The sequence below is a fragment of the Coturnix japonica genome, chromosome 1 (genome assembly GCF_054131305.1).
Source record: "Coturnix japonica strain WE chromosome 1, WE-NBRP24, whole genome shotgun sequence".
NCBI lineage: Eukaryota > Metazoa > Chordata > Aves > Galliformes > Phasianidae > Coturnix > Coturnix japonica.
The window spans coordinates 154,363,023-154,386,150 of NC_140663.1; the positions used below are offsets into that span (position 1 = coordinate 154,363,023).

The 23,128-nt window shown below is 44.0% G+C and overlaps 1 protein-coding gene across 1 annotated transcript in view; it reads left to right on the top strand.

Annotated features, from left to right (window-relative positions):
* Positions 1-22,667, top strand: part of LOC107308172 (uncharacterized) — a 69,287-nt gene extending 46,620 nt beyond the window's left edge. Inside the window, exons 8-14 of the mRNA XM_085536215.1 lie at positions 5,069-5,232; positions 8,102-8,242; positions 8,868-9,451; positions 17,125-17,277; positions 20,461-20,654; positions 20,785-20,935; positions 22,552-22,667. The gene's annotated coding sequence lies outside the window, so the exon portion shown is untranslated. The remainder of the gene's footprint in view (positions 1-5,068; positions 5,233-8,101; positions 8,243-8,867; positions 9,452-17,124; positions 17,278-20,460; positions 20,655-20,784; positions 20,936-22,551) is intronic.
* Positions 22,668-23,128: the final 461 nt, after the last annotated feature.

Genomic DNA, 23,128 nt, shown 5'->3' on the forward strand with positions numbered 1-23,128 from the left:
GACCTCAGGACTCCGCCTTTTGGGAAGCAGCCTTCAGCCTCCCTCGCTCCTCTGCCTCTCGCTCTCTCCCCGTACCCATGGGACCGGGGGGGGGGGGAGGGGAGCTTTCACTTCTCGTCCACTCTTTGCAAACTTTTCGGACCGTATCGGGACTCGCCGATGGGGCCGGAGAGATCGAATCCCATTTCCTTCCCCCTTCTGATAAAACAAAACCTTTCTCAGCCCTCTCTCCGATGCTGGGCACCAACAGCCGACAGTTCCCAGCTCCTTCTGAAGGGCGAGATGTGTGTGTGTGGGGGGGAAACAGCCGGCTGTGATTGCGGGCATTTTAGGAGCGATGCTCCGCTGTTCCAACGCCGTTTTCCAGGAGCGCATTTGGTTGCCGGGCTCGGGGACCGTCAGACGGAGCGGAACGTCAACGCTTGTACGATTTTCAATGTGCTTTAAAAAAATTCTTTATTAAAATCAATAATAATACAAATAATTAGAAATAAAAATCTCACTTTGATGCGATGGAAAAATTGCGGTGTAACGTCGGGCAACGCAGGGATGAGCGGGGTGAGGGTGAGGGGGGGGATAGAAAAAGGAAAGAAGAAGAAAAAAATGGGAAAAGGAAAGGAAGGAGAAAGGAAGGAAAGGAAAAAGGGAAGGAAAGGAAAGAAGACGAGAGGAGTGGAGTGGAGAGGAGAGGAGAAGAGAGGAGAGGAGAGGAGAGGAGAGGAGAGGAGAGGAGAGGAGAGGAGAGGAGAGGAGAGGAGAGGAGAGGAGAGGAGAGGAGAGGAGAGGAGAGGAGAGGAGAGGAGAGGAGAGGAGAGGAGAGGAAGGAAAAGAAAGGAAAAAAAGAAAGAAAAGAAAAGAGAAAAGAAAGAAAAGAAAAGAAAAGAAAAGAAAAGAAAAGAAAAGAAAAGAAAAGAAAAGAAAAGAAAAGAAAAGAAAAGAAAAGAAAAGAAAAGAAAAGAAAAGAAAAAAAGAAAAGAAAAGAAAAAAAGAGCTCGGAGGGCCGAGGAAGGGCTCCGGCAGCGCCTCCCCCGCCCCGAGCCCCGCTGAGCTCCACAGCCGCCCCGGGGGGATCCGGCGCCGCTCCGACCCCTCCGGCCCCGCAAGGGTAAAGTGCCGGGATGGGCTCAGAAAGAGACGTGTTAAGAAAGCCGTAGAGATGGATGGATGTGATCCGCGCGTCGAAGCGATGTGGCGCTTCTACCGCAAGCGTGGGGCTTTTTTTCGCATTATATATATATATATATATATATATATATATAAATATATTTTCTTTCGGTCTGGAAACTTTTTGTGCATCTCAAGCGGCGTCATTCCATAATTATTATTTCAGCCCCCGTCGCGTGGAGGCGAGCAGGTTGTTGTTAGGGCCGGGCCGAGCGCCGCTCGGGATCCCCGCAGGGTCGGTCCCAGCCCTCGGATCGCGGAGCGAACGGCGGCGGGGCGGGAGGGGCGCGGGGCGGTGCGGCCCTATGAGCGCTGCGGGGGCCACGGGAAGGGCCCGGGGCGGGGAGAGCAGAGCGGTGGGGGCTGTTCGGGGGCAAAGTCGTTGTTTGGACATTGAGTCGAGGTTGGGTCTTTTTTTTTTTCCTGTGTAGCTGGGAAGTGTCAGCCGTAGCCTTGGTTCTATGTACGTTAGCGGCGGAGGCTTGGAAACGTGCTCGTCACGAGCGGCTGAGGGAGGTTTTATATATGTATATATATACTGCAATTCGTGACAGCGAAAAAGCTCAATAACCCGCGCTGGGATAGCGCTTTCCCAGCGATTTGTCTTTCCTTCTTTTTCTTCTTTTTCTTTCTTTCTTTCTTTCTGCCTATCTTTTTATTTCTTTCTTTCCTCCTCTCTTTTTCTTTCTTCCTCCCTTCCTTCTCTCCCCTTTCTCTCTTTCTTTCTGTCCTTTTCCCGTATTTCTTCCCTTTGTGCCGTACCCCAGCCGATGTCCCGGAGCCGCCCGCACAACCCCGGCCGCCCGCTCCTTTTCCCCTTTTCGTTCCCCAGCCCCGAGCTGTCCCTGACGACGCGAACCAAACCCCGGTGCCACAACTCTCCCACTCTCCAACCCCATCGCCCTCCTCGTCCCCTGCACGGCACCTTTCCGTCCCTCCGTTTTCTGACGTTCTTTCCCTCGCAGATGTCCCCACGTCCCTCATTTCGTGTCCTCCTCCCTCCACCGGCTCAGCGCGTTTCGCCTCCCCCCAAACTTGGCGTAGGTTTGGTGTGAGCTGAGGTGGCCGATGGCCGCGTTATCCCCCTATTTTTGCACGATTCAATGCGGCGATTTTCAGCGCCGTCGTTAAAAATACCGAACGCAAATGCTGAGCGCTCTGCGTGTCCCGAGACTTCGATGCGCCCCGGCGCACGGAGAGTTGTTTAACGCGTAAAGTAAAAGTGACGGATACCTCCTTAGCAGGAGTTTAAAAGCGATTAACCGAAAAGAAAAAGAATAAAAAGAGAAAAGAAAAAAAAAATGAAGGGAAAAAAAAAGGGGAGGAAAAAAGATAAAAAAGAAAATCTTCAGATAGTCAGAAAAGGCTGCAACACCGCTGGGGGAAAGAGAATAGAAGCAACAACAACAAAAACCCAACAAACAAAAACTAAAGCAACAAAACAACCGTCTTCCGAGCGGCTTCGGGTCTCGGCGTGGTTTCCTCGGGGCTGCGGGTGCCCCGTGCCGGTGTTGGCATAGGGACATCGCGGGGACAGCGCGGGGAGTGGCGGCGGAGCCGTCCGTGGCCGGGATGTGAGGCTGCTCCGGGCGGGTCCCGGCGTCCCCAGAGCCGAGGGGCTGCGGGGGAGTGCGGGGATTTCACCGATGGAAACTTTGCGGTGCGCTGAAAATACATAAACCAGAGCGACAGCGACGCGGAAAGTAACTCCCGGCTGCTTGAAAAGGGAGGTGGGGGGGGAGAGGGGGAGACGGGGAGGGGGCTGGGAGGGGGAAAGAAAATAACCCAACAACACAACACAAAACTGCCGGGGGATGTGAGTGAATTCCGTTCATTTCACCTCGCAGCATCGCACCGACAAACGCGTGTTGGGGCAACTGGGGACTTTCAGTTTTGTTCCCGCTTTGCCCGCCGGGCTCCCTCTCCCCTCCAGCACTGTCTCCGTGTCCCCAGATCTCCGTGTCCTTGTGTCCCTATATCCCCCTGCTCCATGGCCCCATGTCCCCGTGTCCACCCGTTCCTAATATCCCCCTGTCCCAATATCCCTCTGTCCCTATATCCCCTTGTATATATACCCCCGTCCCCGTGTCCTCCTCCCTCCCCGGTCCCCCTGCCCCATTTCCCGCTGCCAGGTGCTCTCGCTGTCCCCCCGCCCCCCTCTCTTTGAGATCCGGTGGAGCAGCAGCTGCTTCCAAGCGATCCCCGCTTCTCGGTATTTCATTGTCACAGTTTCTCGGGCCCGGCCCTTATCTCTCCCCGCAGACACTCGCGCTGCGGCCGCTGCCCCCGGAGCTTTCCGTGCCCACCCCCGGGCAGCGGACAGAGCCGGGGTTCTCCTTCTTCCTCGCCCCCCTCGCCTATCCCGGGCCGCTCAGCGCTCACCGCCGCTGCCCTTTATCTCCTGCCTTCAGTCCCGACTGTGCGGGAGGGAAATGCAAAAAGAGCGTAAACTCAGAAAAGAAATTCGCGTTCGGCCATTTTCTGCTTAGTTGACACCCCGAAGCGAGTTTGTCCGAGGTGTGGAAATTAGGCGTGGAAACTGCAAACAACCGCACCTGGGTTGGAATCGATGTCCCTCCCCGCGGCTGTCCCGGGCCTCGGGGACCCTCTCAATAGGGGCACCCGGAGGGGTTCGCTCCAAGGGGGCAGCGCTAGGATGGTCTGGGGCAGTCGAGACGGTGCTAGGAGATGTTGGGACGGACAGGGAGCGAGGGGCATTGAGCAGCCGGGCCGATCCGTGCCGGGCGGAGGCTGCCGCCACACCTGGGGGCCGGGCGAGCTCAGCCCCTCCCGGCCCCGGTCACACCGGTCGGTTCTGGGCGGGAGCTGCGGGAAAGGGAAGGGAAGGGAGGGGAAGGGAGCTCCGTGTGCTCTCTGCGCGATGAGCGTCCGCATCTTCGCGTCTTCCTTATGGAAAAGTCAGTATTTTGCCTCCAGCTGCCAACTTCGGCTCCTTCTGATTCCTCCACTCCTGGTGCCGTCCTTCTTTGGGTTTTATAAGACCTCCCCGTACCCCGGGACATCAGCCGCCCCCCAGTGCCCGCACGCCGCGAGCCGGTGGAGCTCTTTGCGCACTCGCTAAAGACGTGCGTGGTGCTGCACGATCCCACGGGGAGACTTCAATCGCTGATAAATGTGTTTGGCTTGGCGATGAGACTGTGGGGATTTGACTCATCGAGATGTAAATGAAGAGTAAATAGAGAAAAAAGCGTTTCTGTGCGTCCATCTGAATTTACATTTCGTCGTTTTAATAGATAAGTTAATGCCGCTTCTATGTCTCTAATTAATAAGAGCTCTAGGGGGAATTCCGGGAAGAGAGACGGGGATGATTTGCCTACTGAAGAGCTAATGCACGGAGGAACGTTGCTCAATATCTCTGACATCGGTCTGTGCTGATACAAATGGAAGTGGTTTGAGGCAAGCAGCTTATTTGCAGCTGGGGAGACAGGGCTGTGCCCCTGCTCCTACTCCAGTCTGCAGGCTGCCTGCTTAGCTTAGAAGCTCCTTTGTCAACAATCATTTTCTGGGGACCCAGAAGCTGCCCTGCTCCCTGCAGCAGTTCTGTCTATTAGTTTCCAGTGAGTTGCAGCACGCTCGCAATATGTGGTCATTGCATTATAGCCCAGACAGCCCGAGGATAGAAACAAGGCAGATACAAGTTATAAAACGTTACATGAAAAGGAAGTCGTGTTTGTTATTAAAAGCGTGTCAGTGTCAAATGATGTTCAGAAAATATTTGCTCATCACTTAATCACCACCTTGTTTCAGCAGACGCTGCTTGCCATTCATTATAGCTAACATGAGTGGCTGTACTGCACACAGTGATGCAAGGGCTCTAACTCAGTCAACACAATCTACATATCTTTGCCTACTTGTAACCTTGCTTTATATATATGTTTGACAGACCAGCAACACTTAGAATCACACAATCACTGAGGAAGAGACCTCTGAGACCATCAAGTCCAACCATCAACCCACCACCACCATGACCACTCAAAGAATCATAGAGATTAGAAAAGACCTCCAAGCCCATTGATTTCAACCCATCACCACCATGCACTTAAACCAGTAAGTTCAGAAATGTTGGCTATGTTTATCATATGAGACTCTCATCCATTGGAGAGCATCCTGAATTCCTTGGTGCTTGCTGTCTTATGTGGGACCAAGGCTCAGGTCCTTTGGTGTCACCTGGGATCATTGAGCCACCGGATCCTGTGCAGTTGTTTCTCTTTGGGTGGTGTAGTCTGAGGGAAGATGTGGGCCTTGTACTGTTTCCCAAAGGCCAATAGGTCCGCCCAGGGCTCTGTGAGAGGCAGAAGGCAATCAGCACAGCTTTGCCATAGCAAACATGTTTCTATTTTATCATTCAGAAGGCGAATGCATGAAAACAGTTTAAAATATATAGATTGTTGCTGTTATGGGGGTCTACATGTTAACTGTATTTGCTGACCAAAGAAACTAGGTGAGGCTAATTAGCAGAACTGTCATTTCTAACACTGCATGTTCTCTTGACAGAACTGCTTTCTAGAATACATACGTGCACTTTCCATGTACACAAAAGCTGTTCTGCATGCAGGCATGTGCAGGTTGCAATTGTCTCTTACCTCTGCTTTTTGGAGCTCCTGCATGTCATGTGAGCCCCCCCTGAGGTTTGTACTGGATATTTCAACCTCCCTTTGCAAGGCAATTGCTGCATTCGCACATGTGGGAATCTGGTGAGCCATACAATCTTAGGCTGAGGATTTCTATTCACTGGGGATTAGCTGAACTGTTTTCCTAAATCAGTCACCAGATCTGGATTCCAAATTAACAAAGTGGCGCTGAGCAATAATGTGGACTCTAGGTTGCAGCTTTGCAAACTTATTCAATGGAAGCATTATAAAAGCAGGCTGTCTGACTGCCTTAGCTTTAGCGCAGTGAACTCTGAGAGCTAGCGGACTTACTGAATTTCTAACAGTTAAAAAGCTCAGGTTCATTCAGCTCCGAGGATGCTGAATGAGAAATGCTGGTCTTTGTACAATTCTTCTAAACACAGCTACTCCCAACAAAAGTTGTAGAGGATGCAGAACGACTGTATCCTGGATAACAGTATTAGCTTGGAGACGATTCAGCCTCTCCCTGTGCCCCCTTGACCTGCTGTCCCTTTGTTTTGCTGGACAGATGTTACCCTGTTCCTAAAGACATCCAGGGGTGGGGATTTCACACCCTTCAGTGCAGCCTATGCCAGTGCTTAACCATCGTTCTCTTGATGTATTTTCTGTAGTCATCTCTAGTCTAAACCATACCGGTCTTTTTTATTTCACAGAGTTTATGTCTTTTGACCTCAGATTATTCTGATCTCTCCTTTTTGAACTTGTCCAGTCTTTCTTTTGCTGTGTCTCAAACCAGATCTCAAGACTATTTCTCCAATCTATCAAGATCATTGTAGTTTCTATCCCATCTTCCAGTGAGCTGGCATCCTCTGTTAGCTTGGAATCGTCTGCAACAATGAATAAGCATATTTTATCTTCCATCCTTTAGGTTGCTAATGGAAATACTGAGAAATCCCAGACTTACTCTTACACAGCTGTCAATTTCAGCAATTCTCTGTTGATAAATGCTTCTGGTGAATGACTTCATAACTGTTTTGTACTCATCCTATATTAGTTTCCTCTAAACTGTGTTTCTGTCTTGGGTAGAAGAAGCATGTCATTGTCAATAACAGTCAAGTTATGACACCTCCTGCTTCTCCCATCTGTTATCCTGTTGCAGAAGGAAACTAGATTAGTATGTCACCACCTAGTCTCATCCAAAAAGACTAGCTACACATAATTTAAGCATTGATAAAGAGTGTGGATCAGCAATTGCCAACTTATGACCTTGGGTGAATGTGCTGTGAGTGGAGGCATCAGCCTGGCTGAGGCTGTGCTAGAGGGGCAGGGCTCATGAACTGAGGAGCATCTGGCAAAGTTCTCAAGGTATCATGGTAAGGGTAGGTGAGTTTCTAGAGCAGTCTTATGTGAGACACTGCCCCAGAGCTTTATCTCCCTCTGTCCTTTCTGTGGCTGAATATGGTGTCTTGAGACAAGAGTGATCGCAACAAGCGACCTTCAGATAACAGTAAAAGAATAGAAAGGAATTGAATCTCTGGAACACAAAGAAAGCAAAATATTAAAACTTTAAGTCTGTTCAGATATGTTAAGAAAGTGCCCAGGGAGGTGGTGGAATCACCAACCCTGGAGGTGTTCAAGTTGTGGTTCTGAGGGATGTGGTGAGTGGGCATGGAGGGGTTGGGCTGATATTTGGTCTAGGTGCTCTTAGAGGTCTTTTCCAACCTTAATGATTCTATGATCTGCACAGGGATGGAGGATGTAGAACATGGTACATCCAGAGATCTGAAACCTACACTCATTAACTCAATCATCTATAGTAGGGCATGCCAAAATGAAACAAACATTAGGCTAATGGAAAATTCAATATACATTAATGTAATTTGTCTCCAGAAGTGTACAGTGTATATTTCATGTCATATCACACTGCTGTATATACAGAGAAGAAAAATATGTATTGTCAGTGTATAATCCATCTCATCTGTTCTGGAGGGGGTTGTACAAAGAAATATACTTTCATGTACAGTGTGATCTGACAGGTCAGATGTAGACATCTGTATTTTAGATTTATATAGTCAAGTTACGTAGTTTTGCTTTTTGTTTTGGTTGTGTGAGTCACTTCTGGTCTGTATAAATTATTATGGGAAGAGGGGCAAAACCACCATATTGACAGTGCCCCGTGAACTTGAAATTTAGGAAATCTTGATGTCAGCAAGGTACTGTTTAAATGTTTAGCACCCAAATGTCTCCTATTGTAACCCCTATTATAACCCTGTATACAGAGATGAGCTTCTTGGCTGTTGACTATTAATTATCTCATAATTACCATCATTCTTCTTGTATTTTAGTTAAGAATTGTGGATTTACATAAAGGCCCTCCTACACCTGAATAAATCTTAAGAAAGAAAATAAAGCTTCATGGCTTGCAAGTCCCTATTAAGGAACTACCAGTGCTGGAGTTCTTGGCATCAAAACCTCATCTCTATAAGGTAGGAAAGTTGATATATTTCAAATTCAGATATACTAAATAGTGTTAAACAGGAAATAGTGTCAAATGCTGAACACTCATAATTATGAAAGCTTATACAGAGTTTAAATCCAATATAGTTTACTCTGTTGATCCAAGGTTTTCCCAAGGCACCTTGTGTAGACAAATCCTGATCCTGATTTTGCAGGGCGTGAGCAACACCATTTACACTGGATTTTTACCTGAAGTACTATGATACACATAAGAATGTCTGATGTGAAAGGGAATTGGAATATATAACTGAATTCTAAACCTTGTTAAAAGCTCGGAAGGAACAGAAAGCAGTGAGATGATATTTCATTGCAGAGAGACGGTAGGTGATTTGTTCTCCTGTTCAAATGCGAAGGAACACATAGCTTTAAAATGTGAATTGCCACGTTTACACTTATGAACATTGCTTTGCTGGAACACTCCATAACATTGTTACAGGACCCCACAGAAATATGGGGATATGCTGGGGCCTTCTAGAACGAGTTACAAGTATTTTTGACCTTCAGCCAGAGTCATTGAAATTTAATGCCAGAAAATTGCCTTAACTCAGTGCAAACGACTGGCACGATTTCTAAGAAGGTACATGGTCTTAACAGCTATGTTGGAAGATTAAGAAGCTGCAGTTTTCATGGTGATCCCCATCCCATCTGTTTTAAAGAGATCAAAGAATGAAGTCATACTTCTGGATCTGTGCTAACATCGGTCCACAGGGAAGGCGCTGAGGAAAAGGAAAGTGATCTTTACATATGGCAGAGATGCTGCTGCTTCATTTGTTCAAGTCGGAAAGTTTTCTTTGATATCTTTGTTTCAGGGAGCTTACAAGCAGCTTAAAAAGACACAAAAACACTGCATGACATTGCATGCGCTGTGTAGTACCACTGTTTGCTATGGAATATGCGTGTGTTTACTATGCTAGGTAGTTCATGCGGCTGTAAATGCAAATCTGATTTTTATACAATAAATGTTAAAATTGCTTGGTTTGTATGCACGTGTTTAACGACGATGCTGATGTGTGGTTACTTTTTCTTTAAGTTATGTAACTAGTCATCTGTTTTTAAAACATGTCAATTCAAGAGAATGTTTTTTGTTGTCTTAAGAATAGGTAATATTACCAGCTGGTGCTATTTGGAAGAATGAAATAAGTCAGAGTGTTCTGGATATGCTACACTTGTTGACAAAGGCAAGTCGTATTTTTATTTCTGTATCTCTAAGATGTATTGTTACCACTGAATTATAGAATCCATCTTCTCCTTCCCTCTGAAGAAGGCAGAATGATATATACCTATATTCTCCTTAACAGATATTTTACAGACTCGCTATTTAAGACCTCCAAGAATGGAGACTTCAGGTGCTTCGGTGCTTAATCATTGCAGAAAACTATTTTTTGACATGTGCAAATTAAATGAACAAGCCTGCTCTACAAACTGAACCTCTTTTGCTGCAAGTTATGTCCATTTCTATCTCTCTTGTTTCTTGACTCAAAGCAGTTTCAGAATAACTTATTGTTCTTGACCTCCAGCCCCTCTTACAGCTTTACTTTTATTCCACATCCCTCTCAATGTATAGAGCCCAAAACTTTGAGCAATTCATGCCAAACTGAATGGAAACATTCCTTAATATGCCTTGTAAGTTGTATTTCCCACCATTCATCTTACTATGATGACCAACTTTTATTTCCACATAACAATATGACATTGGTGAATCATCTTCAGGTTACTCAGCTATAATCCTAGCATATTTTTTTGTTAACTGCTGCTATAATCCCTCACTTTCTGCATTTTGCCTAAGCATCGAGCTTTATTCTCATCTCAGTAGCGTTGTCCACCTTTGTTTTCAGACCCTTCCTGCGTTTTCTAAGATCATTTAATTCTTTACTAAGCTGCTCTGGAATACTCACTCATCTAGCAGCACAAGTTTTGAAGCCTCAGAAAGGTTATAGATACCTGGAGTAACTGTAGGTATTCACATGTGAGTTGGGTGTCTTGACCCTTTGGGATCAAGTTAGTCAGTGCAATCCATGGAGTTTAGAGACATTTCAACTCACTTCATCTCATTCTTTTGTATCTGAGTACATCTGGTCTGATTAGCACACCTATTTATTTTAGCCTTCATCATTAATTAGTGCCAATTCCTTGTAAACATCTCAAATCATTTCTTCTATGGTTCTATGACGTGCTGGAATTGTCTGTGTCTCTCCAGCGACTAAACAAATTTCACCTTTAGTGTCCTGTTAATGGGAGGGCTGATACTGAGGGCCAAAAAAGGCCACCACTGCCACCAGGGTTAGTGTTTCCAGGAGACCCGTACAGTAGCAGTAGTCAGCTGTCACTGAATCCCACAGAGAAAGGGGGGCAGTTCTCAGCTCGCCTTTCAGCCACCCTCACCAGTGCCAGCTGCACAAGGAAAGGCTGCAAAGCGCTGGGCAGGCTGAGCCAGTTTGTACAGCTGGCTCTGCAGCAGCGGAGGCTGAGCTCTCACAACCAAAAGCACGACTCATTTCTGGTTTTAGGTCTCCAGTATCTTTCCAGTCACACGTTAAACTGTCTTCAAGGAACGCAATGCCTTTTTTTCTCCAGTATTGTTCTGGCATCTCCTTCTGCCTCTAATGGTGCCGATGTTCTCAGATGATACCTCTGGACTAGATTTACTCTAGAAGTGCAAAAATATGTGGTTATTTCTAGGGAGAAAGTCCTCTCTGTGGATTTCTACTTGGCTATAGGAAATGTTTTTCATCATAGGTTGCAGTAAGAGCTACAATCCAGACAATCCTTCTGGTGTCTTTGTTGCCAGGAGAAAAATGATCTATCAAAGCCCATTTAGTGGGAACTTCAGTCAGACACTTACGAGTGCTGATTCTTCGTTATTTTCTCATTATGTGGTTCTTAGGTTTCGAAAGGTCTTGACATACATACTCCACCAATAAGAAAAAATCCCTTCTCATGAGATTTAAGCATGCTACTTTTATCTTTAATGGAGCCACGTTTGAGCTGCTGTCATCACGTTCACTAAGTCATCTGTCAATGAAATCCACATTTTTAGTAGCCATTACCTCAGCTCACGGATAAATAAAGTCCCAGCTTTTATGTTTAATCCTCCATATTATTTTCAGGTGGATAGGGTAACTCTGAGGCAACATCTTAAATGTATTCTAAAGGTGGTTTCAGGTTTCTTATGAATCAGTTTATCCACTTACCGATAGTTTTTTTTCTCCAAGACCCAGTTCACTGCTAAGAGGATCAAAATGTTGATCATCCTTGAATGTTAGGAGACCATTAATGTATTACTCGAGGTAGACAAAGCTCTTCAGCAAATCTGTGATGCTCTTTGGTCACAAACAGCCTTTATTGTGCAGGAATGAGTCTTAAAATACTTAGCTGCGGCCTCAAATGCACTCAAAATGAGTTAGCAGCCTGCATCAGAGCCACCTTTGATGTAAGGAGATTAGATCCACCAGCCCTTATCAAGGCATACGCAATTAGAATACAAGGTGCTGCCACAGCACATGCTGTCTGAATTCCAGCAGATGAAGGGTGCAGAGATAGATACCACACAACTGCTGACACTCACACTTGGGAAGCAGTGCTGATGGTGGTGGCACAGAGGTTTGACGCTGCGGAAGGGCACTGATTCTTCAGTTTTTGTCCAAACGAAGCTGGCATTTACTGGCATGTCTGCCCTTTTAATGGAAGACCATTAAGGAGTTTCCTAGTCACCAGAACTTGAAGAAAGAAGAGCAATTCCTTTCGTTCCTGTGATTCTTTGCATGCTCTTTGGAATAGAGCTCCCACCAGCGCCCTTCTGTTCTGCAGGCAGATGACTCATCCCCTGAATACAGGGCTGCTGAAGAGCTGGGTGGTGATCTTTATATGTGCTTGTGGGAGGAGAAGCAGAGGTGAGCAGGTTATGCACACACCTTGCTGTGGACACATAGCAATCTTACAAACACTTGAATTCTTGTGCAGGAGAGACATATCCATTTACAGTGGATTTTACTCCCATAGAACATTCTGAAGTGTTATAGTTGTAAGTTTAGTAACCTTCTTTATTGTTCTTTCTACAAAACTTTGTGTGAATTGCATTATTATTCCTGGTGTATTATATTACTATATTGCCAACTATTCTCATTATTACCATTAAAAGCAAAGAACTGCTAATAATATTTAGCAGGTAGTGAGAGTCGTGAGTTTTTGCATGGGAATTACAACTCATTAGGATTCAGAAGTAGGATTTGTTGTGTGCACTGCTAAATTTTCTTTATGAAACCCACTGATGCACAGCATGGTTACACACCAACCAACAGAAGTCCTCCACAGCTGTTATTTTAAGGCTGCATCAACAAACAGTTTATTCTGCACCCCTGAAAATATATATGCATGTTCATTATGTACTGTATATGTACGTACATACACTGTGTATGTGTATATATATATATATTCATATATATATATATTTATATGAAGTGACAAAGCAAGTAGTTTAATCCATTTTATGGGTCCAGCCTGGAGTTCTGCATACATGAACTTGTGTGTGGTCAAGGAGGTTTGCATATTTTTGAACTCTAAGTTGGCCTAATAAAAGATATCAGACTACAGTGCTTGCTTTGTCAGCCCTGTTTTCCTGGTTCAACATCACTTGCAAGATTAATTTTCAATTTTTAACATAAAAACCAAGCGGAAAAAAAAAAAAAGTGTTTACTTACTGCAAGGAGTGGATTCCATGTTAATGACCCTGAAGGAAGCTTGTACACAAGGTAAGGATTGTTGCCAATTTGATGGATATTCATGTTACAGAATATGAAAATGTGAAGTTACACCATCTTGAGGATTTTGTTTTTATAAGTTGGATTGGTTAAAAAAACCCTTTAAGTAATCATACTGTGCGTTTGATGGTGGAAATTAGTATGAATGTTTTTGGCAGTGGAACAATGTGATGTGGTTATGCATTTCTGTTTTCTCTGCCTGCTCAATATTGGCCTTCTACAAATACAGATTACCATGTCGATGGAAGGAATTTACAGCCTTGGCCCCCTTGGCCCTCTCTGTGTTACAGCACCTTTTTTGTACCTTACGTTACATATCCTCCCAACTGTATTTTTCTGACAGAAAAAGGAAATGTCTGTGGGCTGAGAAGCTGAAAATACATGAGCTTCACTTTTTAATTGGATGAAATGTGTATTATTTCCCACTTACCTTGATTTCCCGCGGGTAAAAATCTCAGTTCTTTGAAATCAGTAGCAAACTTTCTGTTCATTGTGACAGGGATGGACAGTTCACATGTGATTCCTTACCGGCCAGTGATGTCCCATACTGGAAGCCTTAATAGAAATACTTCAATAATAATGACAGCAGAGAAAACATTAATAAAATTGGGATTTAGAGATGAAAGATAAAATCCACAATTAAAACCTGACCTGAAGACAAAGGCTGTGCTTTAGATATGTGTAATATCATCAGTTTTTGGGCTTCGTGGTCCAAATAGTTTGAACAGCAGGATCCGTTTGTGTTTTGTGGGCTGTTACACTGCATCCCTTACTTACTTCATCCTGTGGGCTGCTTGCTCTGACTTCATGGAATTGCAGCTGTATTTGCGGAGTGCTCTTGTCCTTTGGCACTCCTTCCTCTGTACCTTACTAGGCTCTGAATGCACCAGCATTTTCTCTGGAAGCAAATTTCAGAGTTTGTCTTTAAGCCGGTGCAGTGCATATTCAGAATTTTTTCTTTTCCTGGAGTTTAGTTCCAGAGGAAGGCTTGCTTGCCTGGTGCTCCCATCAGCCAGCTGTGGTTCATAACAATAATTAACAGTAAGTTACTGCAGCAGAAAGACAGAGTGGAGCAATGCAGACCAGAAGCTTCGGTTACATGGTTCTGTTCATGTGTACGGATTCCAAAGTGCTTAACAACCAGTAATGCAGGCAGGATGGGCAGCTCTGCTCATGGGGAAGTTTTCTGCTATAAGATTCTGTTCTCAGTTCAGAACTTAGCCAAACTCACATTTGGGTCAAATATATTTACATGGGATGTCATTCTCTAGGATTTCTTTTTAATGTATTAGCCAAAGTGAGTTAACTTCTTATAAGAAGGCTGGTAAAAAAAACCAACAACACACCACATGTTGTTATTCTACATAAGAAAAATAAAAAATAAAAAATCCGACCCTGAGTTTTAAGAGGTTTCAGAGCAAAGACAGATCTCTCTCTTCCTTGGAATCAGGCATATGCCTTTTGCCATCCCCACAAAGCTTTTCAAATTTTGGTCAACTGTTTCAAGAAGTGGAAAAAAACACAGTTACCAAATATTCCATAGAGATTTACTAAGACCTAACAGCAAATATTTCCAGAGATTTCATCTTCTCTGCCTCACACAGCTCCTTCCCATGCTCAGACTTTCCATACATCGTCCTCACAGAATGGCTGAGCAGCCACCAGCTGGGTGCACCAGTGCCTGGGCTGGAAGTGACCCCTCTGGTATTGCCCCTGGCCTTTACTTGGAGCTGCAGACTCTCCCTGGTGCCCTTAAAGGACATTTGGGGCTCTCAGCTTTTATCATTTGTTGGACAGCCTCCAGCATGGTTTCTTTGCCACTTGCCTGAATGAACGTAGAGAATGGCCAAGAGGGCCTTGGAAGCCAAACATAATGTAGACATTAATCCTGTTGTCAATGGGGCGTGGGACACACGGACTCCTAAGGTCCTTCCCAACCTCAGTTAGCCCGCCGTACTGTGATTCTTTGCCACCTGTTAGTCTGTGTGGGCCTGAGGGATGATTGATGATTGGTCTCTGTAGGTATGATGCTACATAGTGGAAATAGTCTTAGAATCATAGAATCATTATTGTTGGAAGGGACCCCTAAAGTCCAGCTCCCCTGCAATGAACAGGGACACCTACAGCTCCATCAGGTGCTCAGAGCCCCATCCTGCCTGACCTTGGGTGGATGGGGCATCCATCACCTCTCTGGGCAACCTGTGCCAGCACCTCACCACCCCTATTTCAAATAACTTCTTTCTTATATCCAGTCTAAACCTCTCCTATTTTAGCTTGAAGCTTTTTCCCCTTGTCCTATCACAACAAACCCTGCTGAAGAATCTATCCCCTTCTTTCTTACAGCCTCCCTTTAGATACTGAAAGGCCTCTTTCTCTTCTCCATGCTGAACAGCCCCAGCTCTCTCAGCCTGTCCTCATAGAAGAGGTGTTCCATCCCTTGGATCACTTTCATGGCCCTCCTCTGGATGCACTCCAACTGTTCCATGTCTTCCCTGTGCTAAGGACTCTACACCTGGGTGCAGCACACTGGGTGAGGTTCATTAGTTTTGTAACAGCAGGTATATGGAGAACACCAGGCTAACACTGGATTTACAAGGACCAGTTTAGAAAAATGGAGAATACAAGACTGATTTCTGCTGCCTTGTTTTGCTTCCAACATATGTTTGCATTGTAACACTGACTCGAGTTTTGTGAGTATGCTGTCTTTTCTCATATGGTTTTGGCCATACATCTAGCATGTATCTGCTTTGGAGATGAATCAGCACTGAGCAGAATTGATAGATGGCAACTGCAGAACTCCAGCTCACATGTAGAGAAGCTCACATGTAGCAAGGCTTTTCCTGAATGAATCAGGACGTGGTAGAAAAAGAAAACAAGGTCTTCTAGTTGAGGTGGTTGAATTCTACCCTGGAAACCTGGAAAATATCCCTGCCTCTCCTACCATGCTTCTGTGTGGTAATAGGCAAATATTTCTCAAGTGGTTATTAATTGTAAAAGGACCTTTCTGCTCGTGCCAGTAGTGCAAGATTATTATGCTAATGTCATCCATCTATGACCACTCCTTCTATAGTAATGTCATATATGATGTTCCATTAATAAAGCCCTCATCAAGTCAGTTCAGGTAATTGTTAGCTCCTTATGTCTGCTTATCATCTAATGCTCACCTTATATTTATACTTACACATTATCCTTCTAAATATTTGCAAATGCTTATTTGGCAATGAGCTAGGCAAAGTATCTTGAAAATCTTTGTAATTCATGGAAATGCTCAGGCAGCGTATGAGATTGTTTTTCAAACCTCATCAGGCTTAATTAGATCCTGCAGTTCATTCATTTGCACTGAAGTCAATTGGATTTTTACATGTGGAAAGTCTGCAAGATCAAAAATAATGCCCAATGGGCACATAGTTGTATAGAAGAAAACGTCAGCTCCGGCTGGTAGTGTTTCTGACTTCTCATCGGTCAGACTCTCTTTCTCAATTAGCTTTGCTTGTATTTTTATGTGAGTGGTTTTGAAAGGGTTCCTGGAAAAAAAAATAAATTGCTGCGTCTACTGTACATGTTTTCATTTACAGATCAGTGAAATGGATAGACAGATAAATAAATAGATAGGGTTTTCTGCGCTCGTGAAACATGTCACATAACACGAAACCCTCTTCTGAGTCCATTTTGTCAAGTATGTCAAATGATATTTTTGAGATTAGACTTCTGAGGGTGTATTTGCAGCATTTCTTATTGCGGCTCTTGATCTATGCACCCTTGTTTGACAGTCCCTTAATCTGGTCGATAGAAACCAAATGAAAAGCAGCATTTAAAAATATGGCTTCAGGGACTCCTTAGGAGGTTTCTTTGTAAGTGTACATTTACTAGTTCATCTGTAAATTTATTTTATGGGGTGTTTAAACCTCAAGAAAACCAAAAAGCATAATATTAATGCCTGGTTTACATCTACCGAAGTCAACGAGAACTTTGCAATTGACTTTAATGGTAGCCTATGTCCTCTAATTACGAAAGTGGCAAGGATGATATACAAAAAACCACAAAGAGAGTTTTCTGTTTCATCATACCCTTTTTTTCTTTCTTTTCTTCTGCAGATGTATAAGCAAAGTACATTGTGGTTTGTTCATGGATTAAACAATTCAGCATTTTGGACCTAATCTGGAATGACGTTGCTGCTTTAGGTGGTGTTTTGATGCTCAGAAGATCACGGACTACTCATTGTCTGCATGGCTCACAGAAGTAATAGGGTAGGAAACCCAGCCACGTTTTCAAAAGCCTTTTGAAAATAATGCTTTTGGTTTTGATCTTACATCTACCCTTTGGTGTGAGTAATGGAAGAAGTTAATGAAGCTGTTTTCTTCCTAGTTGTCTTTTTTTTTTTAATGTTGTTTCATGAGATAATTTTGACAGGGTTCCTGGAAATCCACATAATATCCACAGTATATATGTACGTATTTTCCCTTAAGGTTCACCCAAGTGCAGTAAAAAAGTTTCCATCACGCAATTGTAATCCCAAGGCATCGTTTTCGTATCGTGTTAGTGAAAGTGAGTGAAAGTACACTGCAAGAAAAAAAGGACTTGCAGAGTTAAAGCTGTTTCTCTGCTGGCGTAACAAGCACAGCAGTCTGAACAGGCTCGATCTGGTGAGCAATTTGTAGCAGTAAATAAAGTTAGACAAAAATTCCCACAAACTTTTTGTTAAGTCTTCTTCAGAGGTATTACTCATTTGGTGGCTGAAATGCTGCTCTTGCTTCACATTTTTAACGCTTGTGAAAGTTTTACATATTTTAGTGGTAAGTGGAAATGCTGTTGCTCTGTAGGGAAGAGCAGCGTCAAAACGTTCCCAATGGGAAAGGGCTGGAAAGGGCCACTTTGGTGTTCTGAGGTGTGGCAGTGAAACCCCAAGGGAGCAGAAGGGGACAGTTGGGTCCCTGCTGGGCCAGCCTTTGGGATGCTCTGAGCAAGGGTGCAATGGGATGTAACAGTGGGTGAGCTCACCTTTAGGGTGGGTAAAATCTACACCACCATTAGAAAGGAATAACTTTGGTTTCACACCCTGTGTGAAGAGGGCTTGCAGCTCTCCAGCTCCCCTCCTCCCAAGCTGGTGAAGGCTCAAACCTACCTGGTTCTCCTCCCCAGGCCTCCCAAATCTTCAGACTTTTTGCCCTTTTCGGATATCCAGCTCTGAGGCTTCCTCACTGCTGGGCAGCTGTTTTTTGAAGTACATCAGCATTAGGGTAGCCAGGAGTCCAGCAGCCCTAGGTTTTGTGCTGTCTAGTGACACATGTGCTTTGGGAGTGAGTTGAAAATCTTACAAACTGGCTTTCTAAAAAAAAAAAAAATAATAATAATTTGTCACAAATTGTCTCTCAGAAAACAAGCAAACAAACAAACAATCAAAAAGAACAGACTTGTTGCAGGCTGAACATAAAATTTGTGTTAAAATTCCTTTGAGAAACATCAGTTAGAACAAGTAGGGATCATTCAGGATCGCTGCTGCAGCAGCTTTCATTTTATGCTTATAATCAGGACACAGATGAATAAATACAACTGGAAATGACATATTTTGGGAAGATTTGTATTTCCTAGATATATCTCATCTGTATCTCAGACAGAGATATAACTGTATTTCAAGGCCAGGCTGGATATGGCTCTGGGCAGCCTGGTCTGGTGGTTGGCTACCGTGTCCATTGCAGGGGGTTGAAACTGAATGATTGTTGTGGTCCTTTTCAACCCAGGCCATTCTATGATTCTATGATTCATTCCATGATCTCTAGTGAAAGACACGCAGAAGTAGGGCCTTACTTCTCAAGGTAGGGCCCATGTACCTATAAATAGAGTAGGTCACCAAACGACTATTTAACTGATCCTATTTTAGACTTACTTTTGATGAAGACCATGGCTGTTAAAGAAAAATCAACATATAAGGAACTGAGGAAGAGAGGAAGGCTCCTCTGCAGTGAAGGCAAGGGCAAGATGAAATACAATCATGAAATACAGTCTGTGTTGGATCTCTGGGCTAAAATGATAAAAAGTAGGGCAAAGTCAGGACACTCAAGTCAGTGGAGTGGGGCAGCTGCTATTCCAGAATTCAGACAAAATAGGTGTATGAAACCACATGCTTGAGTGTCTTGTAAGAAGGGAAGAGTCACTGGGACAAGAGCAGGTTTGTTAATCTGGGTAAAAAGATCAAGGGCGCAAGTCCTTAAAACAGATCTTGGAGGAAAAAGAATGTACTTAGTAAACAGAGAGAAGTATTAAAATGATTAGTTTGGGGGGGAAAAAATGAACCATAGAATCAGCAAGGTTGGAAAAGACCTAAAAGATCATCCAGTCCAAACCATTCACCTATTACCAATGGCTCCCACTAAACCATGTCCCTCAACACAACATCCAGTCGTTCCTTGAACACTCCCCAGGTCGGTGACTCCACCACCTCCCTGGGCAGTCCATTCCAGTGCCTGACCACCCTTTCTGAGAAATAATACTTCCTAATGTCCAGCTTGAATCTCCCCTGCCGCAGCTTGAAACCATTCCCTCTAGTTCTATTACTAATGACAAGAGAGAAGAGGCTGACTCCCAGCTCACTACAACCTCCCTTCAGGAAGTTATAGAGAGCAAATGAAATGAAAATGATGTGCAAATCTGGCACTTTAATTTGATGGAAAAACGGCATCTTGTAAACCTAACCTTGCTGGATCTCACTGAGAATTTTGTTGTGGTATAGCAAAGTATTCGATATTTCTTTTTCTCTGAGGTGAAGGGAGAGAAGTAGTGAAGTAAAAAGAGAAGTGGGGAGGAGTAGTGAAGCTGCAGTTCTCTAATTGAGTTTACCTGCAGCTAGTTTGGGTGAGGTTGTTATGTGTTTTTCTCTTTGTGAATTGATATTGCATCCTGCACAGTGTGCAGTGTTTAGTGGTCATGTGTGGATTCAGACAGCAATGTAGGTTACCTCTGTTTTCCTCTTAACACACTTTAAAATATATGATGCTTTGGCTGAAAGTATATATGTTTTTAGATGGAGAATCAATGACTGTCATTCTGGCGTTCAGGGTAAGGTTATAAAATGGCAAACAACCCAAATGAAGGAAAGTAGAGTAGAAAGGGGAAAAAAAAGCCAATAAAAAAGGGAAGTACAATTATATGCAGTGCTCTGGAGCATTTGTACTTCCTCTGTGCAGAGGCAGTGCTGTTCAGGTTGGTGTTAGGTAAGTGATACCCAGTTATGTAGCATTTGTCCTTCTGGGACAAGTATTTGGAAAGCTGGTGACCACTGATGGTAGAAGTTCACAGTGTCCCACATGGAGTAAAAAGATAAGGATGTGAAAGTAGCTCCAATGCTAAGGTTATTCCATTCAGTGTGAGTTCAATAGGCAGAGTTAAGAGAGCAGGAAAATTTGACCTCATTCAAAGCTCTCATCCTTTTGCAGAGGCTTATTTGAATTCTGGGCTGTTTCTATAACATACATTCATTTCACTTGCCATGGCAAACAAGGACTCTAAAACCAGAAGTATGTGCAACCATTGGCTGGACACGATGGATTTTACAAGGAATATGTCTGAAGAAACTCTATCTCCATAGTATCTGTTGAAGAAAACAGCCTCGTGTGTCTCCCATTATCCAGTGAGTTTACAGCAATATACCCCTTTTTTCATGTGCTTGCATTTTCCAAAATAAAAGCAATCTTTGGAAATCTGTCACATAACTATCTTCATAAATCACAAAACATAAAAATGTTATTGTCTTTTCACAGATGGGAGAACTGGAGGAACAGAGATGTGGAGCTGTCTGCTCAGAGCTATATAGGAGGCCAGTGACAAATCCAGGAATCCAAGCCAAGGCTCCTAAGTTGCATCCTAATTCTCTAATCAGAACAGAAATTTGCCTTCTGGCACTATGATGAGGTATGCCATAATGTTATCTGTATTTTAGTAATTTACTCAAGGGGAATATGTGTGAATGCGTGTCCAGTTTGGGGGACCCCAACACAAGAAGGATATGGAGCTGTTGGAGCAGGTCCAGAGGAGGGCCAGGAAGGTGATCAGAGGGCTGGAGCACCTCTCCTATGAGGACAGGCTGAGAGAGCAGGGGCTCATCAGCCTGGAGAAGGCTGAAGGGGGACACTATGGTGGCCTTCTAGTACCTGAAGGGGCCTACAGGAAAGCTGGGGAGGGACTTTTTATAAGGGCATGGAGTGACAGGATGAAGGGAAATGGCTTTAAACTGGCAGAAGGTAGATTTAGACTAGATATGAGGAAAAAAAGTCTTTACTGTGAAGGTACTGAGACACTGGAACAGGTTGCTCAGAGAAGCTGGAAGCCCAATACCTGGAAGCATTCAAGGCCAGGCTGGATAGGGCTGTGAGCAACCTGGTCTAAAGGAAGGCATCCCTGCCTACAGCAGGGGGTTGGAACTGGATAATCTTTAAGGTCCCTTCCAACCCAAGCTATTCTATGATTCTGTGATTCTATGTTTGCCTTGTAAACAATTCAAAAGAATTCATTGAATTCTAATTCTGAATTGAATTCCTGATAGTTTTCTTTTTAGTTGGACATTTTTCACCCCCTCCTCCACAAATATTTCTTCATAAGTTGGGCTTATATCATAAAGGTCTCCAGATATTATTTTGGACATGACCACAAGTTGCTGTCTACAATTATCCGAGAGTAGCTTTAATAATTCAGATTTCTAGATTTTTTGTAGTCCAATATAGAGGTTTTCTTGAGGGTCCTGGGCGCCTCTGCTTTAGCTTGCCATTACAGGGGACTCTGGGTAGTTAGCATCTCAGAGAAAGGAGATAAAATTGTGCATCCTCAGTGAGGATGTTCCAAGCATTGGAAACGACTTTTGGAAATACTGCGGTGACTGTGCTGAAAGCATGAAAAGCTCAAGTCTGGCTCCATTATAGCTGGAGTCTTCTCCAGCAGCCCCAGACAACTGAGGTGCTGCGGGTGCAGAAGCCCATTACAGAACCTAATGCTGCTTGGCATATTGAGGGGCATTTGTCATCGTTTTGGCAAAGGTACAGCTTGCTTTCTGTCTCTCCTAGCTATGTCCTCATATACCGGTTGAGGGACATGTGCATAATGCTTCTCTTTGAGATGCTAATCTTTTGGAGTGTTAAGCACCAATAATAGCGTTAGCAGCTGGTTTTACTCGCACTGAAAGCTCTGAAGCAGCGCAGCAGCTTTTTGCATAGGATAGGAAGGATTTCGGTCAGGCTTTCACCTCAATTTGACATATCCATGCTGTGGGCATCCCAAAATAGTACTAGGATATGACACTGAAACACCACTGAAGCACTGCTTCGGTGGATGGTATCTTTGTGATTTAATAAGAGCAAATGTTAAATAAGATTTGAAAACTACATTGCTCCTTATAGTATCTTTACATTTCCAGATCTTTATTACCAACAGTTTAGTGGGTGCAGGTGATGAGCGCGCTTAGAAAGCGTGGTTAGGTTAAGCTGCTATTGAACCACAGAATATCTGTAATTCATCCACGCTTCTCCCACCAGCAGGTGTCATTCTGGAAAAAGGAAAATATTGTGAATCCCAGAACTGGAGAATTTGGCTGTGACAGGAAAAAAGAAAAAGTTTGCTTTAAAAGACAGCTTGAAGGATACGTTACTCCAAATGAAAACCAAGACAAAGTTGGCTGGTCTGTGTTGAAGGAGTCTGTCAGGATATTTTCTCAGGATCTTTGCACTGTGTAAACCTGCCATATAATGAACAGAGGGCAGAGGATGGTTGAAGCAAACCAATAATGCCTGGTTAACGCTGTCTCCTGCCTTTTGCTGTTGTGTGTGTCACCTTCACCACAGTGAACTCTCCTCCCATGATGACTATCAAATAGTGATAATAATCAGTTTTTATGATGGGCTTTGGGCTGTAGTTCCCCCAAAAGGCATATGCAGTAAGGTGATGAATGCATATCTCGTTTACTTTGATATAAGCTTGAAGTAAACTCATTGAAACAACTGAAACTGGCAGAATTGCTTCAGATTGAGCTTGAAGTAAAGAACAGTAGAATTTCACTCTCTACTTTATAAATAAAACTTAATGTCTATTTTAATAGTTGTCACCTTTTAAATTTCC